This window comes from Candoia aspera, chromosome 4, assembly GCF_035149785.1.
Source record: "Candoia aspera isolate rCanAsp1 chromosome 4, rCanAsp1.hap2, whole genome shotgun sequence".
Taxonomy (NCBI): domain Eukaryota; kingdom Metazoa; phylum Chordata; class Lepidosauria; order Squamata; family Boidae; genus Candoia; species Candoia aspera.
Window position 1 is genome coordinate 113,413,002 of NC_086156.1, and position 27,384 is coordinate 113,440,385.

Here is a 27,384-nt window from a genome sequence, read left to right on the forward strand (position 1 = left end):
CAGAAGCTGGGACGAGCAACGGGAGCTCACCCCGCCGCGCGGTTTCGAACCGCCGACCTTCCGATCGACAGCTCAGCGGTTTAACCCGCAGCGCCACCGGCTCGGTCTGCATTCACTTATTTTGGGTGTCTTCCAAAGAAGGTGGTCAACGGAACAACTGTGGAGCAACCGTTCTGAACTCCGATGTGCCGGCTCTAACGTGTCTGTTTAAGGAAATTTCAGTTCATGATCTCTTTCTGTCACCTAAAAACACTTTCTTGAAATGAGTTTCAGTCATATCTTGCTTTAATTATTCCAGTCTAAAGAGGCCCTTACTCCTATGTCCTGCATGTGAAAGGTGTGTTGAAAGAAATCCATACCTCAATGCCCCGAGGGGCTCTTTTATGCTGAGCGATACGTAAATGTGGCCAAAATTTCCCCTTTAAAGGAGCCCCAGGGTTTCTCTTTTTAGGCTACTCCCACCAACACAAAGTTTGTGCAGTCTCCCAAACGCTCACTTGTCAATTCCCCTCCATTTATTCAAGGGAGCAAAATGATCCTCTGGGTAAACTTTGTGTCCTTACTAGCAGTGCTCAGAGGTAATTGTTTCCTCCCTCTTCAGGATGTTTCCATTTTAATTCTTGTACATACGAGACCTTTTTGAAATACTTTTTTTTTTTAGGTGTCCAGTCAGAGGGCCAGTTGGTGGAGTCTGGAGGGGACCTGAGAAGGCCTGGAGAATCCCTCCATCTCTCCTGCCAAGCCTCCGGATTCACATTCAGCAGCTACTGGATGGACTGGGTGAGGCAGGCTCCAGGAAAAGGCCTGGAATGGGTGGCCCACATAACTACAGACTCATCTAGCACTTACTACTTGGATAAAGTCAAGGGACGCTTCACCATCTCCAGGGACAACTCCAAAAGCCAACTCTATCTGCAAATGGACAGCCTGAAGCCGGAGGACTCAGCAGTCTATTACTGTGCGGGAGACACAGTGAGAGGAAGTGAGTCTGAAGCCTGGCAAAAACCTTCCCTTCCTCTGAGCAGCCCTGCAAGTTCCTTCCATCTCAGGAGGTTGAATTTGTGTAATTGGAATGAGAAGCAGCAGATGAATCTCCATCTTAGCAAGTGGGAATATAGGCCTGACCTTAGCATTTTCACTGTGGAACCTGGTTAGCAGTATGGTAGGGGAGACTGCAGAAAATTCAGGGCAGTAGAATAACCTGGGCTGTTTTTAAAAAAGTTTAAAAACTTTACCTACAATTCTACCTGGACAAATTTTGCAGTTCAGTCTCCGTTGGTCCTCCATATCGCCAACTCTCCCCCATTCAATTCTTTTCTACGTGTTGCTCTTTTCTCATTCTTTCCACATTAATATATGTATATTCAATTCCCTTAATCCAGCCTCTCTCCCCTCAGCTGGGCAAAGCCAAGAGATTCAAACTATGTCAATTATGAACCTCCTTCCCAGAAGTCCTTGTTGGTATTTTGTTCTTGTTCAAGGAGCAAGTCACAGAGATGCCAGGTAGCCAGGTATCAATGGTAACAAATCATTTTTTTCAGTGTTTGGCAGAGTCAAAGGTCAGGCCTCAAGTGGTCAACAAGGATTGAGTATCCAAATGACCTATTACGGGAAACTGTCTGTAGGTTGAGTCATGGCAACTGGATTTCTTTCTTTTTGGTAGCTACTTCAGTCTGGGCCAAGGTTGGTGAGGGGACCCCATATATGTTTCCCAGGGTGGCTGCATTGTCCCTGCACCTGAATGGATGTTAATTGTGCCATGGAGGTGTGGATTGTGTTTGGGATGTCTTACTCCTAGATCCTGTGTTCATCCCCGAGTGGATCGTTAAGAGTGGCCTTCCTGGTGGTCTTAATCTTCCTGGGGACTGATGAAAGAGCAGCATGAAAAATGGGGGAGAACTTGTGTCTGAGGCCTCCGCTTCTATTGAGGGAAGGATTTTCCACTTTGGCAAGAATGGATTCCTTAATCCCTCTCTAACCACCTTTCTTCTCTGTCCAAAAGGTGAACATTGTTGTCCTCAAATGAGTGTCTTTTTTCTTTTAGATGAAGGTAAACTGCTGATTCTGGTCCTGTGCTGTTGCTCCTCCTGTGTTGGGCCATCCTCTTGTGTAAAGGCTATTTGGTTTCCCCAAAGTACAGCTCAGAACACTCCTCCCTGCACTGGATTGCATTTACTACGTTGCTCCTCTTATGTTTTGGTGTTGGATCGTTAGGGTGTACAAGCCTCTGTCTCAGTGTGTTAGTGGGTTTGAAAAATACAGGTATGGGGTGTTTTCCAAATATTGATTTTATCCATTCCGACACGCCGGCCTGTAAGTAAGGACCAGGTTCTTCCGTTGACTCTGAGTCTCAGCCCTGTCTGCCATTTTTTTAGGTCTAGGGGTAGACTTAGATTTAATGAAGGCCCAATTAGGATACCCACAGGACCTCAGGTGCTGGTTTCCTTTCTTTTTGGCATCCATGGAGGTGGGGATGGTTTCTGCCCTGTGACGTAGTGTCCTGATGCCTCCTATTTTGTGCTGCCATGGATGGTGGGAGTCAAACATCAGGTACTGGTCTGTGTGTGGGGGTTTCCTGTACATCTGTATTTCTACCTTGCCACAGGTCCCAGTAAGAACCTCACAGTCTAGAAATGCCAGTCTGTTGTCCTTGGTGTCTTCCCTGACAAACCCAATGTCTGTGTCTATGGTGTTTATATGGCCTGTGAAAGCCTGGCACCACGGACAACAGACCTGCCTAGATCTCCTGGACAACCTTCATGCCTTCTCTGCCTCAGTTACAATCCTGGAAAAAAAGGTAGATGCCTGTCCTCCTGAACGTTTACAGCAGGGGGCAGTGTGGTCACATTATTGCATTGGCTATGCACAGGGTGCAGCAGGGTGGGGAAATAAATCCAGTGTTTCATTTGTCTCATTTTGGAGTCACATTTTTTTCATTTCTGTAATGATCTTAAAAGTTCAATGAAAAGGTCAAACCTGCCATTCGTCCGAGCAGCTCTGCAATTCAACTGAGCCCCAGAAGGCTGGATTTGCCAGAGAGACTTGAGAGACTTGAGGGAAACCCGAGAAAGCTTTCTGATTGCCAAGAGGAATGATGAGCGGATCTTGGCATGGGCATTGTGGGAGCTTTTTTCCATTAGGATGGGAAAAAAAACAGGAAAAAAATACTTTAAAAAAGAAAGACTTTTTACAGAAGGACAAGCTGATGGTAATGTGGTTTCCTTCACTTTAACGTTGGGAGTTGAGTGGACCTAGAAATTTCACATTGCAAATTTTTTGTTTCTTTCTCTAGTGTTATGCTGGAATCTAATTAATTCTAATTTATTTCACAAGCCATAGATAAGAACAGTGGTTTACCACAATTTCAGGACCAAATTTTGTGTCTACTCCAGTGGTGTTCAAACAATTCTTGTCCATATTGGGTTGAAGAATTGATTCTTGAAACTCTGTTCTGAATTGGTGAAGAGCTGCAATGCAGAGTTTTACTTACCCTGAAAGAAATGCTCCTTTGGTCATTCACAGAGATCAATCACTTGTTCCTCGTTTCCAAATTGTGATTGTAGTCAGTGACACATTGCAGTGAGCTCCAAGGAGGGGTGGCAAGATGTTGATGGAGCACTGCCCCTCCCTTCTCTTGGACTTCTCTCCAACTTTTTCCCCCTGAAAATTCTGAGAAGATGCTCTTTGAATTCCAATGTATATCTAAATATAGGTTCTAATTTATTTCATCAAGAAGTAATTTATTATAAAAATAACTTGGGTTTCTCTGTCAATTTTCCGGCCAACTCCTAGAGGGCGTAGGAGGTGGAATGAGAGGAGAAGGACAAATGCAATACTTTTGCCCCAATTTGTTTCCTCTGTTCCCATTACAGGGGGATGTCTTCTGTCCGTATACAACAGAAGAAGAAATCAGCCCTCTAGTGAGATCTTTAGGACTCTTTTTTTCCAGGTATCCAACCAGAGAGTTTGCTGGAAGGAAAGACATAATTATTAATATGGCCTGAAGCTTCCAATTGCAACTTCACTGCTTGCAGTCTGATCTGGATGAGACTGGCTTCAGACAGGATACTGGAATGGGATACAATATAGTGTCATGGCTGGAGGCAGGAAATGCCAATGTGGAATAATCCTTCCAAACATCCAAAGAGCCATAGGCATACTGAGGAGAATTTTGCCTGGAACGAATGTCTGTGTGGAATTGGGCCGAGGGCTGCTCTCTTCACTTCCCACACCAGGGGGCAGTGTTGCCACACTGAATCCCATGGTCTGTGTCTGGGGTGGGGGTGGGGTAGGGAGATAAAGCAAGTGCCATTGGAGACGGCCTCATTTGGGGGGCACCATTCCTTTTTTTTCGTACTTCCATAATCGTTCACTGAAAAAGTCTCAAGAATATTCCACATCTCAGGAGGCTACAATCCTTACCATGAAGTCATGACTTACTATTGTTGCTATTATTATTATTATTATTAATCATTATTATTGTTATTGTTATTATTTCAATTAATATGGCTGCCTATCTATTTGAATTAACTCTGGGCAACCAGCAACTGTTAAGAACAGAACACAAAATAGTAAACTAAAACAAGCAGTATATAAAATCCAAACAACTGCTGAGTTAAAAACCAATCTGAGAAGCAAAGAACACACTATTGGCTCTGTCTAGTCTTTATTTCCCCGTGATTTCTCTGATTCAACTCCAACGCACAGATTGTGCCTCATAGCTAGGTTGGCATTGTTTTGGGTGTCTTCAAAAAGGCAAGCAAGGTGGGAAATACTCCCAAACTCAGATGCACTGTTGGTTTCATGTTCTAGCTCTAAAATGTCTCTCCCAAAAGTTCTTAGGGGATGTTCATTCTCTGTTGCCTTGAATCCCTTTGGAGAGGTGGGGAAATTTGGCTTCTCCCTCTTTTAATTACTCTAATGTAAACCTGCCTTTCTCCTATGTCGTCACAGAAAAAAAAATGCGTTCAATTTTTGCAGGACTGGAAATTTATGTTGAAAATCCCCAGTGTCAGATTTGTGCAAGGAAATCTATGACATCAATGCCCTGAGGGGCTCTTTTATGCCAAGTGATATGCAAATTGACAGACAATTTCCTCTTTAAAAGCGCCCCATGGTTTCACCTTTTCAGGCTACACCCACCAACACAAAGTTTGCACTTTCCTGAATCCTTTCCTGCCAATTCCCCTCCGTTCATTAAAGGGAGCAAAAATGATCCCATGGCTAAACTTCTTCTCCTTATTAGTAGTCCTCCAAGGTAATTCTTCCCTCTCTATAGAATTTCCCTCAATTTTCTGCTTTTGTATTCAGGAGATCTCATTGAAACACCTTTGTTTTCTTTAGGAGTTCAGTCTGAGATCCAGTTGGTGGAGTCCGGAGGGGATGTGAGAAGGCCTGGAGAGTCCCTCCGTCTCTCCTGCCAAGCCTCTGGATCTGACTTCAGTGTTCTCCCTATGAGCTGGGTGCGACAGGCTCCAGGGAAAGGCCTGGAATGGGTGTCCAGCATACTTCCAGAGATGCTTGACTCTACCACTTACTACTCAGACAAAGTCAAGGGACGCTTCACCGTCTCCAGGGACGATTCCCGCAGCCAGCTGTATCTGCAAATGAACAGCCTGAAGCCGGAGGACTCGGCAGTCTATTACTGTGCAGGAGACACAGTGGGAGGAAGTGAGTCTGAAGCCCAGCAAAAACTTTCCCTTCCTCAGTTCAGCTCTGCAAGTCAGCTCAGACCCAGATGGCTGGATTTTCCCAGGAGACTTGAGAGGGACCTGAGAAAGCTGCCTGAGTGCCAAGAGGGACCAACAGCTGATCCTGGCCTGGGCATTGTGGGAGCTGTTCTCCTTTTGGATAGGAAGAAAATGGCAAATCTCAGTACCCTCCTGAAAGAATCAGGAATTCAGGTTGGAATCGCTCAGCCTCTTTTCTTACAACAGGAAAATTAAATGGAAGAAAATACTGAAATAACTCCTATGATCTCACCTTGTAGATTTTGATCTGTGATTTATGAAAATCATCACCAGAACCTCCACATGGGAATGCTAGGTTTTTATTTATAAAATGTAACCTTGCTCTATATCTTAGGTAAGAATTATTCAACACGCCTGTCTTGACTCCTATAAGGACTTGCCCAAAATTTCAAAATCCTTTTAAGAACATCCATATTATGTGAATGGATAGTGTATCTCCGTTATCCAAAATTATATATAAATTTAGGAATGATAGAAGATTGTCCCTTAGTTTTCAGGCATTTCTTGCATTCCAACTGGGAGATTGCAAAGTGATTTGTAAAATGTTCCTTCCCTTTGTGAACATTTACAACATACATTAGAAACGTTTTTATGCAATTTTGCATCTTTTTGTGGAGTTGGGTTCCATCTGAACATCCTTTTGTACATGTTTTCCAATAAATGATAACACAATGTAAATTTTAATGGCTTTGTCCACATTGTTTTCCAGTTATCTAATAAAATGTTATAACCAAAATTTCTTGCCCAATTAATCATACACTCTTTGACCTGTTCAACTTCTTGATTTAATTGTAATAATATTTTCTACATCTTTGTCATAATATGCTCATTATTTATACATAACTGTTTTTCGATCTATGTTTTTTCTTTTTTAAATTTATATATTTTTTTATCTCATTTAAATCGTTCATTTAACTGCATATATGTGAACCAATGACACCGGTGTCCTTCTCCTCCTATTTCTTCTCTTGTTTTTAGCACAGGTGTATCTCGTTCATATTTGATCAGATCTTTATATCTTAACCATTTTATCTTATCATCTAAACTTTCCCTCCTTGCAAAAGCTTCTTGTGGCGATATCCACACTGGTATGTTTGGTAATAATCTACTGTTATATTTATCCCAAACCCTCAATAATACTTTTCTAATAGTATGATTTCTCAATTCCTTGTTCATTTTTGCTTTTTCATTCCAAATAGATGCAGCCACCCACATCTAAGTTCATGTCCCTCTCGCTGTAGAAGGTTTGGATTTTCTGACGTTAACCATTCTCTTATCCCCAGAAAGCAAAAAGCTTCAAAGTACAATTTAAGATCTGGTGACAACAACCCTCCTCTTTCTTTAGCATCTTGTAAAAAAATCAATTTAATTCGTTGTCTTTTTCCTTGCCAAATAAAAAATGAGATATCTTTTTGTCATACTTTAAATATTATTTCATTGATTAGAGTTGGTAATGTTTGGAAAAGAAATAGCATCTTCGGTAATACATTCATTTTGATTACGGATATCTTTCTGTGCAAAGATCATTGTAATTTTCACTACCTTTCCATATCAATTTTTATTTCCTTCCAGATTTTCCGCTAATTCGTTTGAAATAATATTTATATTATTTGTTGATAATTTTACTCCTAAGTATCTAATCTTTTTTCTATTGTAGAACCTGAATTAGTTATTAAAGTTTCTTGTTGTTTTTGAGTCATGTTTTTGTTGAGTTTTTCCTACTAACAGATTAAGCTGCTATTGTACCTAATCATTTTGGCCAGGTGAAGAGGTTGTATTTGATTGACTCCTTTCACGTGCTTCATGCAAATCGCCTGGGGGGAGGATCCTGCCCTGACTTGTTTCTTACTTCCTCTTTTTTCTCTGCCGGCAATGTAGCCAAGCAAGGCTTGCTCCAAAGGGGAGCTAAGTCCTTTAAATATGTTTTGCTTTTGTTTTGCTTTCTGTAAAGAAATTATTTTTATAGAAATGCTTGGTGTGTGACTTTTTTGACCTCTCCTGGGCTACAGGCTTTCCCAGCATCTGCCAACAGGTTATGGTCCCAGTGAGCAGCCCAGTAAAACCCAGAGAGAAAAAAGAGATCAGCTCCACACCTCATGCACAATTTAAAGGCAGGTAGCAAAGACCTGTGAAGATTTTCTTTGGAGCCGCCTGGAGATTTTCCAGAAACTGCCGGTCTACAGGACAAAGAAGCTAGCTGAGCTGACTTGCAGAAGAAGGAAGAAGCCATGGCTACCTCCCAGCCCTCAGCGATGCCTCTGGAGCGCCTATCAGAGACCAACTATTTGAATTGGGCCCTGAAGATGGAGATGTATCTTCACAAAGAGAATCTTTGGCTGCAAATTGGTGAGCAAAACCCCCAAAATCCCAGTGCTGAATGGCTGAGACAGGATGAGCGGGCTAGAGCCACCATTATCTTGGGAGTTGAGGACAATCAGCTAGACCATGTGCGAGGCATGCTGTCTGCAAAGCAACTTTGGGACGCTTTGAGAGACTTATATGTAAAGGCAACAGCAGGGAGTAAAGTTACTCTGATGAAAAAGCTGTACAGAGCCTACCTTGCAGAAGGAGATAGCCTTCCTGAGCACCTGCATTATATTCAGCAGCTGTTTGTTGAGCTGCAGGAGAGAGGAATGGAATTTACACCTCTCGCAAAATCCTATATCCTCCTGTCCTCACTAAATGCAATGTGGGACACGCTGATTTGTACCCTGGAGGCTATGCCTGAAGCTGACCTCACCCCATCGTATGTTACACAGCGCTTACTCGCTGAATGGGAGAAGAGAGAGGAAAGATCCCCCCCCCATCTCTTCTGGAAAGCTGCAAGACCAGAAAATGAGGGAAAAGAAGGGATTGGAACCTGAGGCCACAGTGCTAGCAAGCCAGCGATGGTTCACTTGTGGTTCAGCTGGACATTTGCAAAGAGACTGTGCCTTGAGACCCAAGAGTAGAAAGACAGAGAAGAAGGACACAAGGGCAACACAGAAGAAGGCTCTTCAGACAACCCAAATTGCACAGGTTGCTCAGAAGGGTAATTCTGATGTATGGGTGTTAGATTCTGAGGCCAGTTGTCATTTATGTAATTGTAAAAGCTCTTTTGTGTCACTGTCTAAAACTGAAAGACAAAGTGTATCTTTGGCTGATGGGTCTGTGACCAAAATTATGGGACAAGGTGACTTGTATTTATCCTGCTTAGGAGAAACTGTAAAAGGTGTGTTGTATGTGCCAAATTTACAATCAAACCTTTTATCTGTGGCACAATTGGCTGCAACAGGGTATATCATAACATTTAAGAAAAATGGTTGTGAGATACGTAAACATGGGAAATTGTGTGCTACTGGTATGTTAAAAGACTCCTTGTACATTGTGCAAAATGCAAGGAAGCCAAGCTGCAAGGCTGCAGTTGGCAACACACCATATCATGACCAATGTGTACACCTGATGCACAGGAGATTTGGTCATGCTAATTTCAAGTATATAGCACAAATGCCACAGCTGTGTGCTGACCTAAAGATAAAACCCTGTGATAAATACTTAGACTGTGTAGTTTGCAAAGAATGCAAAACGCTAAAAGCTCCTGTGAGTAAGCACAGAGACAGAGTTACTACTAGACCTTTGGAAATTGTACACTCTGACATTATTGGTCCTTTTGCTCCAAGTCTTGGACAAGCAAGGAATGCAATGACCATCACTGATGATTTCTCAAGATACACATTTATCTACATCTTAAAACATAAAGATGAGTCATTTGAGAAATTTAAAAGTTTTGTGACATGGGCAAATGGATAATTCCCTAGGCCTGTATCTGCACTCCATTGTGATAGAGGAGGAGAATACCTTTCTCACAAATTCAGAAGGTTCCTAGTGGAAAAGGGGATAGAACAAATTCTTTCTAACCTGTACACCCCTCAGCAAAATGGTGTTGCTGAAAGAAAGGGCAGAACCTTGCAAAATGCGATGGAATGCATGTTAAAAGATTCACGATTATGTTTTAAGTACTGGGGAGAGGCCATATCTACTGCCACTTATGTACAGAACAGGTTGTATAACTCTGTGATTCAGGACACTCCATTCCATTTGTTTTATGGTGTGAAACCAAAGGTAAACCATCTTAGAGTGTTTGGTAGCACTGCATGGGTTCACGTCCCAAAACAGCAGAGAAGGAAAGGAGGCCCCACAACAAAGAAAGCCATCTTTGTTGGCTATGAACAAAACCAGAGGAGCTACAGGTTCATAATGGGAGAGAAATTAATAATTAGCAAAAGCGCTTCTTTTGCTGAACAAAACTGGGGGAGATTAAATTCTAGCTCTCCAGTTGAACTGACCCCCACAAGAGAACAGCAAGGACTTGCTGATAGTGATCTTTTGCCTGATGAGGACATTAAACCAGAAAAGCAAACTGAAGATCTGTCTGATGAGACAGATGCTTCTCAGGAAAGTGATAGGAGTCAAAATTTAAGCCCTGTATTACCTCGTAGATCTCAGAGGAGTAATAAAGGCGTTCCTCCATCACGTTTTCAGGCTGAAACAGTAAAGGCTTTTCACATATTCACAGAACCTGAGTCTTTAGAACAAGTGAATGCTTTACCACCTGAGATTGCACAAAATTGGCATTCTGCCATGCAACAGGAATTAGCATCCTTGAAAGAAAATAAAACATGGAAACTGGTAAATCTACCTCCCAATGAATGCTGTCTGGGTTGTAGGTGGGTTTTCAAACTGAAAAGGGATGCTGATGGCAAAATCCAAACATATAAAGCAAGGTTGGTTGCAAAAGGGTTCACTCAAAGGAAAGATTTAGACTTTGACAAGACTTTTGCACCAGTTACTAAAGGTGAATCAATTAGATTACTGTTAAAAGTTGCTGCACTAAAAGAAATGTCAGTTAACCACTATGACATTCAAACTGCATTTCTCTATGGAGATTTAGACCACAGAATATACATGCAGCAACCCCCTGGCTATGAAAAAGGGGAGAATCTAGTCTGTGAACTGCAGAAGTCAATCTATGGGTTAAAACAAGCTGCTAGATCCTGGAACCAAAAATTAGATGAAAAACTGCAGAGTTTTGGTTTTGAAAAAGGAAAAGCAGATCCCTGTGTATATATGAAGAAGGACAAACAAGGCTGTATGTATCTGTGCATTTATGTTGATGATTTGCTGCTGTTCACATCAACAGAAAAACAAAGGCTTGATTTTGAAGCCTGCATGAAAAGCCATTTCACATTAAAAAGCCTTGGAATTATAACAACCTAGGTTTGGAAAAACACAGGAAGAAGAACGGTAGCTTTCTGTTAAACCAAAGGGGAGATAATGGTAAAGTAATGTGAATGGAAAGACATATAAAGTTGTCAGAGAAGATTGGTTTGCGTCTTAATCTATAGTGTAAAAAGGGGACTGTTGAGTTTTTCCTACTAACAGATTAAGCTGCTGTTGTACCTAATCATTTTGGCCGGTGAAAAGGTTGTATTTGATTGTCTCCTCTCACGTGCTTCATGCAAAATAGCCTGGGGGGAGGAAACCTGCCCGGACTTGTTTCTTACTTCCTCTTTTTTTTTTTCTCTGCCGGCAATGTATCCAAGCAAGGCTTGCTCCAAAGGGGAGCTAAGTCCTTTAAATATGTTTTGTTTTTGTTTTGCTTTCTGTAAATAAATTATTTTTATAGAAATGCTTGGTGTGTGACTTTTTTGACCTCTCCTGGGCTAAAGGCTTTCCCAGCATCTGCCAACAAAAGCATGACCCATTCCTTCTGCGAATGTCACAACTTATGCCCCAAGATCAGTCATAGGACACACCAAGAAATCCTGTTTCAAAAATAGTGCAGAGGAGGAGGAGAAGGAGTCAGGGATGAATGTTATCCAAAATATTCCTGAGGGAAATTAAAGCCCCCGAGAGATGCTCCCTCCTTGAACTGGAGGTGTAGGACCCTCTCCATCTGCAGTCAGAAGGAGGCAGGGATGGTCCAGAGAGAGCCCACTGTGAGGTCTGCCAATGGCTGAAATAAGGCCTGCGACTGTGTGAACTTGCCGCCTCCTCCTGCTGCTTCCATGAGGCTAAAGCAGAGATTAAATAGTGCTGGTCATGGAGGCAACAGAAGAGGGAAACCCTTGCTTGACTTCCCCAGGTGTTTTCCATGAGCAGAACCAGCTGAGAGGAGGCCAATCTGATATCCGAGCAAAGATTCTGTTGCTTAGAACTGTTTTGTAGATTGCGTCAATCACACATATTGGCAATTGCATCTTGTCCGATAATCCTATATTGTCCTGATTATATTGCAGCTGTGTATTTATTAGCAGAGAGTTAACTATTGATCAGTATAAACTGAAAGGTAGATTTTATTCTTTCCTTTTTCTTTCTTAGTTTGTTTTCTAGTGTGCTTGTATGGTCCCTTTTCTAAACACTTTAAAGTTGTTTTTTTTAACATTTGAAGAGTTCCTTTTTCATTCTGCATGTTTAGAATGCTTAATAAAAATGAATAGATAAATTTTAGTTATAAAGAAAACAAAACGAAAAGGTTATTCTCAATATTTTACCTTTTCTTTTCTTTTCCTGTATTCTCAAAGAAAATCAAGGAAGGGAATAGAAGAAGAATTGGAAAGGATGAAATAGTGTTCCTCCCCCCTCCCTTTTTTTTGTCACAAATAGGAATTTTGCATTTGTTAAATACATGAATTTATATTGTTTTTGTTTCTTTGTTTCTTTTCGTCCTACACTTGTGTGGCTTTAACTCAGTGAAAGAATTTGGGGGGTAGAAAATGAGAAAAGGGCATAAGGGTGGACATGATAAAGAGGATCTTAAAAACATAGAAACAGTTATCTAAATAGTAATTTAATATATAGCATTATAAAAAAGGATAATATTTTATGCTATGTGAGCGAAGGAAGATAGATCCTTTGGAACTGTGGTGCTGGAGGAAAATCCTGAGAGTGCCTTGGACTGCAAGAAGATCCAACCAGTCCATCCTCCAGGAAATAAAGCCAGACTGCTCACTTGAGGGAATGATATTAAAACTCAAGTACTTTGGCCACATCAAGAGAAGACAGGACACCCTGGAGAAGATGCTGATGCTGGGGACAGTGGAGGGCAAAAGGAAGAGGGGCCGACCAAGGGCAAGATGGATGGATGATAGTCTAGAGGTGACGGACTCATCCCTGGGGGAGCTGGGGGTGTTGACGGCCGGCAGGAAGCTCTTGCATGGGCTGGTCCATGAACACACGAAGGGTCGGAAGCAACTGAATGAAGAAACAGCAACTCATACCAGTGAAAACCATACTTAGTCAGTGAAGTTGAAGGGAGATGATAAAGAAGACCAGGTAAAAAAAAATATTCCCCTGCAACACACCACAAACGTCAAGAGGAGAGGAGAGGAGAGGAGAGGACTGTGAATCCAATTTTCTATGAGGAAAGCTAGGATGGATGAGAAATGGGGCAGCCTTGCCTCACTGGCAAAAACATGTTCGGTCCTCTTTGGTGGATTGATAATTGTAAAAAATAATAACAATAAATAAATAATGTAATGTCATAGATACAAGAGATGGAAAGCAACAAGAAGCAGAAAGATTAGCCTTTTTTGCAAGCAACAATCAGGATGTTCAAGTTCATAGAAGAAAGAGGAGGATGAAATTGTAAACTCAAATTTAAAATTATTTTAACTTAGATGGCTCATATTTTATGGCTAAATGCTAATGCGCATATTTTTATAGAATTGTATCTTGTACTGGTCAGTGACCGTAATAAAATCAATTGAATTGCCCACATCTGCTTTCAGATCTGCCTTGAAGCCACTACAAACCAGGCAGTTTGTTTTGCTCCATGTTCATCAAGATCAGCCCATAGAAAATAGGGCTCAGAGCTCAAGTCCTCAGTTTTAAGGATGAGAGAAGGAGTCTAATTCATTGCTCCCATTTCTCTGACCCTCCTTTGATCCTTCCGTTGTTTCTCCTCTTACAATCCTGCATATCTGCCTACGCAGCCTTAATTGCAGAAATACACTTTTCAGAGTTGCTAATCTGTAGAGAAGTATTTGTAGAAATAACAAAGGTGAAGTGCAAGCATCTGTGAGTTCAATTATTGGAAGAGGGTTTGAACCTCAGAGAATAAGAGCTAGCGATGCTAATCTGAGGATCCCTTTCTCAAGTGTACTTTCTCAACACAGGAAGATTATGTTGCCGCCTCCTCCTCCTCCTCCTCCTCCTCCTCCTCCTCCTCCTCCTCCTCGGGTTGCCTAAGACTTGAATGGGTTGCCTACATAGGTACCTCCTCAACTCCCAGGTATAATCTGGAGAAAGTGAATGGATGCTTCACCATCTCCAGGGACTACTCCAAAAGCCAACTGTATATGGAAATGAACGGCCTGAAGCCAGAGGACACGGCAGCCTATTACTGTGCATGACACAGTGCCAAGAATGCAGGTTGAAGCCAAGCAGATACCTTCTGCTACTCAGAACAGCTCTCCACGTTGAGGAAAGAAGGTTGGATTTGCACTGAGTGCCTCATTTTTTTCTAGAGGACTGTATAATGAGTTACTGCTTCTGCTTTAATTGAACCATACGATATGGCCAAAAGGGGTCCTGGGAATGGAATTTATGTAAAAAAAGTGGAAAAAGGTTTGAAGAAATAAAGAAAAATAAAAAGAGGATAAAATTATGCTTCCCTCTAAGACTCATATTTAGCAAAATCTTTTGCAAATGAATGGTAGAAGAAGGACAAGAGGTGCTAAGAATTATTCTCCTCTCAGAGAGAATACAGAACTGGTATAGAGCAGATTTTGACCAATGCTAAGCCCTTCCAACCCAGTCTGCCTGGAGTAAAACGAGGCCAAGGGAAGAACGAGGGGGACCTGCTTCAATCTGGCTGGAACAGACTCTTCTGGTTGGGGGTCTGCAGAGGGGGTCTGGCTCCCCACCAGTTAGGGATGGTTTGTACCAGATGACCGAGATGGTCCTTCCCAACTCATTTTTACACGATTTCATGATACTTAGGAGAAAAAATAAGAATACAACATCTCCAGAAAATACAATATATCATAGAATAACCCATCAAAAGGAATATCCTATCATATAAACAAAAGAGCAGCTTTGGATTTCTCCCTAGACTGGCTTAAGTTCCGTGGAGCTCTTTCATTACTTCAGAGCCCTAATTACCATTTCTAAATGCAATAATCTCCTGGGAAAGTTATGGAGATGCCTCCCCTCCTCAGGTTATACACCAGAGGGCAGTGTTGCCATATGGAATCGCTTTGCATATGGGTGGGGTGACGTGGGGGAGGGGAATAAAAGAAGGGTCTACAGGCCTTGTCTCACTTCGGAGGCTTCATTACATTTACTCTCATTTTCCTGAGAGACCACTGAAGGCAATTCAGGGAAATTTAACATCCCAAGAGATTACATTCCTCACCATGAGGCCATATCTGAGTTGAGAACAGATGTGCTTATCTAAATATAGAACAAACTGAATTGTTTGGAAAATGAAAAGTCATTTCTTTTTGTTTCTCAGTCCATGGAATAAGTGTAGGAGAGCGCGTTTTTTGAGTCTTACTATGAATTAACTCTGGGCAGTTAAAAACAGATAAGAAGACCCTAAAAATGGCAACCCAACCCCCCCCCCCCAATATTTGTAATCAGTACGGCTGCTGAGTTAAAAACCAAACCATTAAGAAACATTATACAGGCTTCCAATGATTTCTATTCCAACTTTGAGACTTGGTTGTGTATGTAAAATTGATCTGTGGCCTATTAATTGGCCCTTATGGCTCGGTCTGCATTGACTTAATTTTGGTTTCTTCCAAAGAACGTGGTCAAGGGAACAACTGTGGAGCAACCATTTTGAACTCAGATGTGACATCCTCTTTGTTTTCAGACTGTAGCATGGCTATTTGAGGATATTTCAATGCCTGATTTCTTTCTGTCACCTTAAAACCCTTCCTAAAATGAGGACCTTCTGTCAGAAGCTTTAATTATTCCAGTGTAAAGCTGCCCTTTCTTCTATGTCCCATGTGTGAAAGGTGTGTTGAACTAAATCTATACCCCAAAGCCCCGAGGGGCTCCTTTATGCAGAGCAATATGCAAATTGGGCCACAATTTCCCCTTTAAAGGTGGGTTTCTCTTTTCAGGCTACTCCCACCAACACAAAGTTTGTGCCCTCCCCTGAATCCTTTCCTGTCAAGTCCCCTCTATTCTTTAACAGGAGCAAAAATGATCCTGTGGCTGAATTTGGTTTCCTTCCTAGCAGTCCTCAGAGGTAATTGTTTCCCTCCTATTCAGGTTCTTTCCATTTTAATTCTTGCATAAAGGAGAGCTCATTAAAACAACTTTTATTTTAGGTGTCCTGTCAGAGGCCCAGTTGGTGGAGTCTGGAGGGGACTTGAGAAGGCCTGGAGAGTCCCTCCGTCTCTCCTGTCAAGCCTCTGGTTTCAACTTCGGGGGTTATTGGATGAGCTGGGTGAGACAGGCCCCTGGAAAACGGCTGGAATGGGTTGCAACAATGGGTACATCTGACACTTACTACTCGGACAAAGTCAAGGGACGCTTCACCATCTCCAGGGACAACTCCAAAAGCCAACTCTACCTGCAAATGAACAGCCTGAAACTGGAGGACTCGGCAGTCTATTACTGTGCGGGAGACACAGTGGGAGGAAGTGAGTCTGAAGCCAGGCAGAAACCTTCCCTTGGTCACAGCTGCTCTGCAAGTCAGCTCAGCCCCAGAAGGCTGGATTTTCCCAGGAGACTTGAGAGGGACCTGAGAAAGCTGCCTGAGTGCCAAGAGGAAGGAAGAGCTGATCTTGGCCTGGGCATTCAGGGATCTGTTCTCCTTTTGGATAGGAAGAAAATGGCAAATCTCAGTACCCTCCTGAAAGACAGCAAAGGGAAATTGCTCTCAAGTTCTGCTCTCAAAAAGTATCAGGAAATACAGAATTGATTCAGTAATTAGAACTCTTCATTCTTTTATTGGTCTTGAAGTTCAACCCTCATTTCCTCTTTCTTGAGACGCAGATCTTCCCCTCTCCCTCTTTATGTGCATTTGTTTCTGTGTCTATATATCCTCTCTCCCTCTATCCATAGATGTACTACATATATGTACACACAAAAAGACACACACACATGAACACATGCACACCCATATAGGCTTTTCAAAGTTTAAATGCATTTACAATCATTTCCCTCTGCTAGCAGTCAAAATGTAGTAATAAATTCAGGATGCTGCAAGGCCTGCCAGAGTGTGGTGTGGTCTGACACCAAGGAAGGGGGCAGAAGTCAGAAAATAAGGCCTAAGAACATCAGGCCAAAGGTAGTCTAATTGCGGTCGTGTTATAATACTTAGAATCGCAAAGGAACGTAGATCGGTGGTTTCAAGTCAGTTCCAGGGAAAGTCATGTTCTAGGCGGTTCAGGAAAATTTCCTTCCCAGCTGCCGTTTTTCCCAGTAACTTCCGGGTGGGAGAAAGATTGGAATTGCTCAGCCTCTTTGCTCAACAGGAAAATTAAATGGAAAATAAATATTGAAATAACTCCTATGGTCTCACATTGTAGTTTTCGATCTGTGATGAAGGAAAATCACCCCCTCAACTTCCACATGGCAATGCTAGGATTATATTTAATCAAATGTGGCCCTGCTCTTTTTCCTAGCTATTAATTATTCAACAGGCCTGTCTTGACTCCTATAAGAAATTGCTCAAAATTTCAAAATTATTTTAAGAAAATCCATATTATGTGAATGGATAGTGTATCTCCTTTATCCAAAATTATATATAAATTTAGGGATGATAGAAGATTGTCCCTTAGTTTTCATGCATTTCTTTCATTTCAACTGGGAGAAGGCAAAGTGATTGATTATCTTTCTCAGCCATTTGGGAAAAGGTTTGTTATAAACAGATTACTTGACTTTGCGACGAGCGGACCTTCAATGATTGTGCTACGCATAAAATTCTCAATAGCTTAGTCTACATCATATGATCTTTTATTGTAAAATGTCCAGAGATGCTCTTCAAGTGAGATCGGTGATGATGAAAACTGAAATATAAATGATTAAAATGTCTATTTTCATAGACACTCCATATTTATAGAAAAAATCCCTCATACTTTTTTCTTTTGAAATCACCTATGACTTCCCACTCTGTCTCTTCAGTAGCTACTAAATAATTCTTGGTCAGTACTAGCCAATCTTAGTGACATGATTTGACATATAAAAAAAAATGTGTTTTATTTCTTCCAACGTCCTGACTGCTAGAACAACTGGCCCATAATTTCAAAACAGTTTCAAAGAAATCTCTCATGTGAATGGAGAGAGTGAGTATTTTCCATGAATACATTTGTAAATTAAGGGATATTTCTCCCCTCCCCTCCCCTCCCCTTCCCTCCCCACCTCTCCCCTCTCTCTTGTGTGAAATATACCTTCAAGGAAAGGTGGATGGTCAATGCACTGAGTGCCTCTTTTATCCTGAGGACTGTATATTCAGTGACAGCTTCTGCTTTAATTGAAGGATAGAAAATGGCCAAAAGGGGTCCGGTGAATGTAGAGACGGAGTTTATGTAAAAAAAAGTGGGATACAGTTTGAAGAAAAAAATAAAAATAAAAAGAGGATAAAAATATATTTTCCTCTAAGTCTCATCTTTAGCAAAATCTTTTGCAAATGAATGGTAGAAGAAGCACAATAGGTGCTAAGAATGATTTTCCTCTCAGAGAGAATACAGAACTGGTATAGAGCAGATTTGGACCAATGATAAGCCCTTCCGACCCAGTCTGCCTGGCGTAAAACGAGGTTGAGGGAAGAACGAGGGGGAGATGCTTTAATCTGGCTGGAACAGCCTCTTTTGGTTGGAGTTCTTCAGAGAGGGTCTGGCTCCTCACCAGTGAGGGATGGTTTGTTAAAGACGATCGAGATGGTCCTTCCCAACTCATTTTTACATGATTTCATGATATTTAGGAGAAAAAATAAGAATACATGACCTAAAGAAAATACAGTATCTCATAGAATAACCCATCAAAAGGAATTTCCTGTCATATAACATAAGTGCGATTTTTGATTATTCCCTATACCAGCTTAACTTTCCTGGAGCTCTTTCATTTCTTTTGAGCCCTAATTACCATTTCTGAATGCAAGAATCTCTCTGGAAAGTTATGGAGATGCCTCCCCTCCTCAGGTTTTCCACCAGGGGGCAGTGTTGCCACACGGAATGGCTTTGCATCTGTGTGGGGTGGGGGGGGGGAGGGGAGGGGAGGGGAACAAAGGAAGGGACTGCAGGCCTTGTCTCACTTCGGAGCCATCATTACTTTTACTCCCATTTTCCTGAGAGACCACTTAAGGCAATTCAGAGAAATTTAACATCCCAAGAGATTACATTCCTCACCATGAAGCCACATCCGAGTTGAGAACAGATGTGCTTTGCTAAATATAGAACAGACTGAATTGTTTGGAAAATTAAAAGAGATTTATTTCTGTTTCTCAGTCCATGGAATAAGTGTAGGAGAGCGAGTTTTTGAGTCTTAGTATGAATTAACTCTGGGCAGTTCAAAACAGATAAGAAGACCATACAAATGGCAACCCAAAAACGTCGCAATATTTGTAATCAGTATGGCTGCTGAGTTAAAAACCAAACCATTAAGAAACATTATACAGGCTTCCATTGATTTATATTCCAACTTTGAGACTTGGATGTCTATGTAAAACCGATCTGTGGCCTATTAATTGGGCCTTATGGCTTGGTCTGCATTGACTTAATTTTGGTTTCTTCCAAAGAACGTGGTCAAGGGAACAACTGTGGAGCAACCATTTTGAACTCCGATGTGCCATCCTCTTTATTTGCGGACTGTAAAATGGCTATTTGAGGAAATTTCAATGCCTGATTACTTTCTGTCGCCTTAAAACCCCTACATTAAATGAGGAGATGACAATTCTCATCTCCTCTCCTCAGTGGGATATATCTTCAAGGAAAATGGAAGGTCAATGCACTGAGTGCCTCTTTTTTTCCAGAGGACTCCTGGGTCTGTTGAGATTGGACTCTCTTCCTGCTTGGTCGCTGCCTGGCAGTTCCTGCTGCCACCCAATCCCCACCCAGGGATGCCTCGACCTGCCATCCCCTCCACTAACTTCTGGGTGTGGGGAAGATTGGAATCACTTAGCCTCTTTACACAACAGGAAAACTAAATAAATAATAATAATAAAAATAATAAAAACTCCTATGGTCTCACCTTGAAGTTTTTGATCTGTGATTTTTGAAAATGAAAATCACAACTTCCACATGGCAATGCTAAGTTTTTATTTAATGGAATGTAGCTCTGCTCTTTATCCTAGTTACGAATTATTCAGTAGGCCTGTCTTGGCTCCTATAAGAACTTGCCCAAAATCTCAAAATTCTATTAAAAAATGCATATTATTTTTATGGATAGTGTATCTCCTTTATCCAAAATTATATATAAATTTAGGGATGATAGAAGATTGTCCCTTAGTTTTCATGCATTTCTTGCATTCCAACTGGGAGACAGCAAAGTGATTGATTATCTTTCTCAGCCATTTGGGAAAAGGTTTCTTATAAACAGATTTCTTGAGTTTGCGACGTGCGGACCTTCAATGAATGTGCTACGCATATCATTCTCAATAGCTTAGTCTACATCATATGATCTTTCTGGCAAAATGTCCAGAGATGCAATTCAAGTGAGATGGGTGATGATGAAAACTGAAATATAAATGAATAAAATGTCTAGTTTCATTGACACTCCATATTTATAGAAAAATCCCTCCTACTTTTTTCTTTTGAAATCACCTATGACTTCCCACTCTGTCTCTTAAGTAGCTACTAAATAATTCTGGGTCAGTGCTAGGCAATCTTATTGATATGATTTGACATATAAAAAAAAATATGCGTTTTATTTCCTCCAATGTCCTGGCTCCTATAAGAACTGGCCCATAATCTGAAAACAGTTTCAAAGAAATAACTCATGTGAATGGAGAGAGCGAGTACTTTCTCTGAGGACATTTGTAAATTAAGGGAATATTCTCCTCTGCTCTCCTCTCCTCTGCTCTCCTCTCCCCTCCCCTCCTCTCCTCTCCTCTCTGTAATATACCTTCAAGGAAAGGTGGATGGTCAATGCACTGAGTGCCTCTTTTATCCTGAGGACTGTATATTCAGTGACAGCTTCTGCTTTAATTGAAGGATAGGAAATGGCCAAAAGGGGTCCTGTGAATGTAGAGATGGAGTTTATGTAAAAAAAAGTGGGATACAGTTTGAAGAAATGAAGAAAACTAAAAAGAGGATAGAATTATGTTTGCCTCTAAGTCTCATATTTAGCAAAATCTTTTGCAAATGAATGGTAGAAGAAGGACAAGAGGTGCTAAGAATTATTCTCCTCTCAGAGAGGATACAGAACTGGTATAGAGCAGATTTTGACCAATGATACGCCCTTCCAACCCGGTCTGCCTGGAGTAAAACGAGGCCGAGGGAAGAACGAGGGGGACCTGCTTCAACCTGGCTAGAACAGCCTCTTTTTGTTTGAGGTCTGCAGGGAGGGTCTGGCTCCCCACCAGTGAGGGATGGTTTGTAGTAGATGACCGATATGGTCCTTCCCAACTCATTTTTACATGATTTCATGATATTTAGGAGAAAAAATAAGAATACATGACCTAAAGAAAATACAGTATCTCATAGAAAAACCCATCAAAAGGAATTTCCTGTCATATAACAAAAGTGAGTTTTTTGATTACTCCCTAGACCAGCTTAACTTTCCTGGAGCTCTTTCATTTCTTTTGAGCCCTAATTACCATTTCTTAATGCAAGAATCTCCAAGGAAAGTTAAGTAGATGCCTGACCTCCTCAGGTTTTCCACCAGGGGGCAGTGTTGCCACACGGAATGGCTTTGCATATGTGTGGGGTGGGGCAGGGGGAGGGGGGCAAAGGAAGGGTCTGCAGGCCTTGTCTAACTTCGGAGGCATCATTACTTTTACTCTCATTTTCCTGAGAGACCACTGAAGGCAATTCAGAGAAATTTAACATCCCAGGAGATTACATTCCTCAGCATGCAGCCACATCTGAGCTGAGAACTCAGGGTTGCTCCCGCTGCCTCCAATGCCGGCTGCAGGCGTCAAGGCCAGAGAACAGCCGCCCCAAGCGTCCGCCGCGTTCTACTTATCATAAGTTGCTACTTCTAATAGCAAAGGAATGTAGATCAGGGTTCTCAAGTCAATTCCAGGGAAAGTCAAGTTCTAGGAGGATTAGGAATATTTCCTCCCAACCTCCGACCAAGAACAGCCTTCACAGCCCTAATTATTTGTTGTTGTTTTTTCAGCCGAGAGCCTTGCTTATTTCAGAAGCCTCAGTCTCTAAATACATGCTGTTACAGTATGAATAATTATTCAGGCAACAACTAGTATGCAGTATGCAATAGGAATGAAAATCAAAATTGTAAGAAATACATGATACAAAAAATAACCCCTATAGTTTATGATATATTAAATTACCTTAACATAGTTGAGGAACCACCTGATGTCTTCTGAATAATACAAATCAGTCTCTAACTTCTCCCTACCCACTCATTCAGGAGATAAAACCTCTGTAAGTGTTCCTCTCCACTCAAGGTCCTCTTTACAGCCTTGCAAGAGTCCGCTTGCTTGACTATTTTGCTTATGGGCGGGACCCTCATGGTCATGGATTTGCTTAGCTTTTTCATCTCCAGGTTAAATTCGCTCACACAACCCCTGTTTGAACCTCTATTTGCCTTTGGTCATGAGCCCAAGTTTGATTGCTTGACAGGTACTTCTGTTCTTCATTGCAGCCTCCTACGCCATGGCCAATATTCTCTCCATGACATACAACAGGCCTATCACTTTCTGAATCTGATCAAATGCTGTTGTGCTGAGGCTGAAATGCAAGCCAAATATGCAACTCAAGTATTGTCGCTATCTGTGAAATCAGGTCAGTGGATACGAATCTATGAGGACCAGTGCCAGAAGAGTGAAGTGTAGTAGATGGAGCACACCACAATTCCAGAGAATCTCTACTGTCTCAGTCTGCATCGGCTTTCACAAATGACTCTCCTTTTCCACTCCCTTTCTAACACCACCTACACGTGTGTTCACTCTTTTTAAAAGAACGTTGGTATCTTAGTCCGAAAGCACTGCAGAAATGAAAGTATTTACTGTTGAAAGAGGTTTGGGAATAACTAATGCCAATAATTTTTATCAAAGTTCAAACATAAAAAAACTAACACAAACTAAGAAAAAAAAAAGAATAAAAAATAAAAAGTGGAGAGAAAAAATAGAATTATATATATATATATATATGAAACAAGAAAAGAGGTATATGAAGAAATGACCTCCCCCTTCATCGCACATTTGAACAATTGCAGTAACTTTTCACCGTCTCTGATACTTCCACAGAAGGTCTCTTCTTCCCATATCTCATCTCTTATCTATAAACAAATTCTTAAAGCCTCATCATTCAGTCCTAATTAGCAAAAGTCCATTAAGAGTTAGCAGAAATAACCACATACATACTTTGACATTGATCAAATAAACCAACTTTATATTCCTTCCCTTTATATTTAACAATCTTGACCTTTAATCTCTTTTTTTTTGGGAGTAAACTTTTTGTTCGTTAAAATAGAATACAAAATTATAAAACATTGTCGACAGACGTAACATTCTAGAATACACCTAACACCACGTATACACGTATAAACAAGTAAGACAATAACAATTACAACAGACTAAAACATGGTTTCCGACTTTCGTAGCTATAGATATACAAATAGCTATCTTTGTAACTCTCTTATTGTTATTTTCCCTTAAGTTACTATTATTTCTATTTCTTTACTTCTTTAATATATAAATCCCATTATCAGTCTCTTCACTTTTTTCAATTGTATACAGGTAATCTAATATTGTTTGCCATATTTCTTTAAATCTCATAATATGTTTTTCTTTTATTAAAATTGTTAATTTCACCATCTGTGCAGGCTCCAATTTTTCTATACAATTTTGCTATACAAATTTTTCTATACAATTACAAAACTGGTATAGAGAAGATTTTGACCAATGATAAGCCGTTCCAACCCGGTCTGCCTAGAGTAAAATGAGGGCGAGGGAAGAACAAGGGGGAGCTGCTTCAATCTGGCTGGAACAGTCTCTTTTGGTTGGAAGTCTGCAGAGGGGGTCTGGCTCCCCACCAGCTAGGGATGGTTTGTACTAGATGACCGAGATGGTCCTTCCCAACTCATTTTTATAGGATTTCATGATATTTCGGAGAAAAAATAAGAATACACGACCTCAGGAAAATATAGTATCTCATAGAATAACCCATCGAAAGGTATTTCCTGTCAATTAACAAAAGTGAGGTTTTGTCTAGAAACAGTGTTCTGAATTGGCAGAGACCTGCCGTGCACAGCTTTATTTGACCTGAAGAAAAGGCACCTTTGGTCATTCATAAGGATTAATCACTTGTTCCACATTTCGAAGTTCTGCCGTAGTACAGAGACACATTGCAGTGAGCTCCAAGGAGGGGTGCCAAGATCTTGAGGGAGGACAGTCCCTCCCCTCTTTTGGATTTCAATCTGCCATTTTTTTTCCTGAAAATTTCTGAAAATGTAAATTTCGCAGGTATCTCCTGATGTCTCTTTTAATGTACTGCATTTGTGTTGAATCGGTAAGTTCATTCCTTTGCTTCCACACACCTACACTTCATATTCCTTCGTTGTAATCCTGAGTTCCTCTGAGTTCCCTCTAGTGCTCAACCTTCAAAGACTCATCCTGTCATTTTTAAGAAGAATTCAAAACAAAGGCATTTTATGGCTCCAATCTTATTAATATATTTTTGCCTAATATTCCTTTTTTTTTAGTTTTCTAGAGTTTTAAATGTTTCTAATAATTAAAATAATTCCTTAGCATTTATTAAGTATTCTTACGCTGTGTTCTATGCTGCCCAGAGTCACTTGATAAAGTTGAAATGATAATTTGATAGACAAACAAATAACTATATAAATAGATTAATAACATTTTCTGATGGGGAGGGTTCTGATAATTAATTCCAAACTCTTATTTCAGAAGCATCTGGACCCTTAGACCACCTGTGACGATCACCAATGTTACACGAGGGGGCACTGGGTGTCCTTTCAAAGGTGCCATCTGTGGCGTGAACAAAAAGATGGCTACTCCCTCGTCTCCCAGAGGGCTCAACCTGGTGGTGACCACTGTGTTGTGGCCTTCCCATGAGGAGCAACTGTCTGGGGCACTTTCACATTTCTACTGTAGATATATATATTTTCTTTGTTTAAAAGAAAACATCTCCCCAACCCTCCTAGGGAGATATGAAAACTCCAGTTGTCTTGGGGTCTGCTGCTTTGGGCTGGTCTTTTGAGCCTGAGGCAATCAAATTGGGTTTAAATTAAATGGAACCATGACAAGAAAAAAAGGAAATATTGGGGCAGGATAATATACTAGGAAGTTTAAAAATAAGAAAAAGAAAGTTTAAATTTCATGAGAGGAACAAATAGGGATTCAGTACCTATATTTCTTCCTTGATGAACACTTCAGTTCATTCCCATTTATTTCTGTGAATACTGCCCTAACTCCTCAGTTAAATTATTTTCTACCTGATGCTCATTTCCCATTCCTTCTATGTTAATATATATGAAATTCCCTTAATCCTGACACTCCCTCCGTAATGCCGGGTAGAGTCAAGAAACCAAAACTTTGGGAATTGCAGTGATCCTCTCCTAGAAGCCTCCTGGGTCTGTTGAGATTGGACTCTCTTCCAGCCTCTGTAAGCTCCCTGGCAGTTCCTGCTGCCTCCCCCTCCCCACCCAGGGATGCTTCGACCTGCCATCCCCTCCACTAACTTCCGGGTGGGGGGAAGAGTGGAATTGCTCAGCCTCTTTGCTCAACAGGAAAGTTAAATGGAAAAAAATATTGAAATAACACTTATGGTCTCACCTTGTAGTTTTTGATTTTACCATTTCAAAACGCAAGAATCTCTTTGGAAAGTTAAGTAGATGCCTCCCCTCCTCACGTTTTTCACCAGGGGGCAGTGTTGCCACACGGAATCGCTTTGCATATGTATGGGGTGGGGGTGGGGGAGGGAACCAAAGGAAGGGTCTGCAGGCCTTGCCTCACTTCGGAGGCATCATTATATTTACTCTCATTTTCCTAAGAGACCACTGAAGGCAAATCAAAGACATTTAACATCCCAAGAGATTACATTCCTCACCATGAAGCCACATCTGAGTTGAGAACAGATGTGCTTTGCTAAATATAGAACAAACTGAATTGTTTGAAAAATGAAAAGTCATTTCTTTTTGTTTCTCAATCCATGGAATAAGTGTAGGAGAGTAAGTTTTTTTGAGTCTTAGTATGAATCAACTCTGGGCAGTTAAAAACAGATAAGAAGACCATAAAAATGGCAACCCAAAAACCTCCCAATATTTGTAATCAGTACGGCTGCTGAATTAAAAACCAAAACATTAAGAAACATTATACAGGCTTCCAAAGATTTATATTCCAACTTTGAGACTTGGATGTGTATGTAAAATTGATCTGTGACCTATTAATTGAGCCTTAATGCTTGGTCTGCATTGACTTAATTTTGATTTCTTCCAAAGAACGTGGTCAAGGGAACAACTGTGGAGTCAAGAAACCAAAACTTTGGGAATTGCAGTGATCCTCTTCCAGAAGCCTCCTGGGTCTGCTGAGATTGGACTCTCTTCCAGCCTTTGGTCGCTGCCTGGCAGGTCCTGCTGCCACCCCCTCCCCACCCAGGGATGCCTCGACCTGCCATCCCCTCCACTATCTTCCGGGTTGGGGGAAGATTGGAATTGGTCTGCAATTTTGATCAACAGGAAAGTAAAATGGAAAAAAAAAATTGAAATAACTCTTATGGTCTCACCTTGTAGTTTTTGATCTGTGATTTATGAAAATCAACCCCACAACTTCCACATGGCAATGCTAGATTTATATTTAATACAATGTACATTTGTATTCATGACATTTAGGGGAGAAAAAAAAATAAGAATTCACAACCTCAAGAAAATACAGTATCTCATAGAATAACCCATCAAAAGGAATTTCCTATTTTGTAAAAAAAAAATAGGATTTCTCCCTATACCGGCTTAAGTTCCCTGGAGATCTTTCATTTCTTCTGAGCTCTAATTACCATTTCTTATTGCAAGAATCTTCTGGGCAAGTTATGGAGTTGCCTCCCCTCCTCAGGTTTTCCACCAGGGGGCAGTGTTGTCACACGGAATAGCTTTGCATATGTGTGGGGTGGGGGTGGGGGTGGGGGAGGGGAACAAAGGAAGGGTCCACAGGCTTGTCTCACTTCGGAGGCATCATTACTTTTACTCTGATTTTCCTGAGAGATCACTGAAGGCAATTCAAAGAAATTTAACATCCCAGGAGATTACATTCCTCACCATGAGGCCACATCTGAGTTGAGAACAGATGTGCTTTGCTAAATATAGAACAAACTGAAGTGTTTGGAAAATGAAAAGTCATTTATTTCTGTTTCTCAGTCCATGGAATAAGTGTAGGAGAGCGGGTTTTTTGAGTCTTAGTATGAATTAACACTGGGCAGTTAAAAACAGATAAGAAGACCATAAAAATGGCAACCCAAAAACCTTGCAATATTTGTAATCGGTATGGCTGCAAAGTTAA

General features: G+C 41.0%; 1 protein-coding gene across 1 annotated transcript in view; it reads left to right on the top strand.

Moving 5' to 3' along the window:
• The window catches only part of LOC134497167 (uncharacterized), a gene marked incomplete at its 3' end in the record, with an annotated part of 206,844 nt that overhangs the window by 113,879 nt on the left and 65,581 nt on the right, over nucleotides 1-27,384 (top strand). The gene's annotated exons all lie outside the window — the stretch shown is intronic.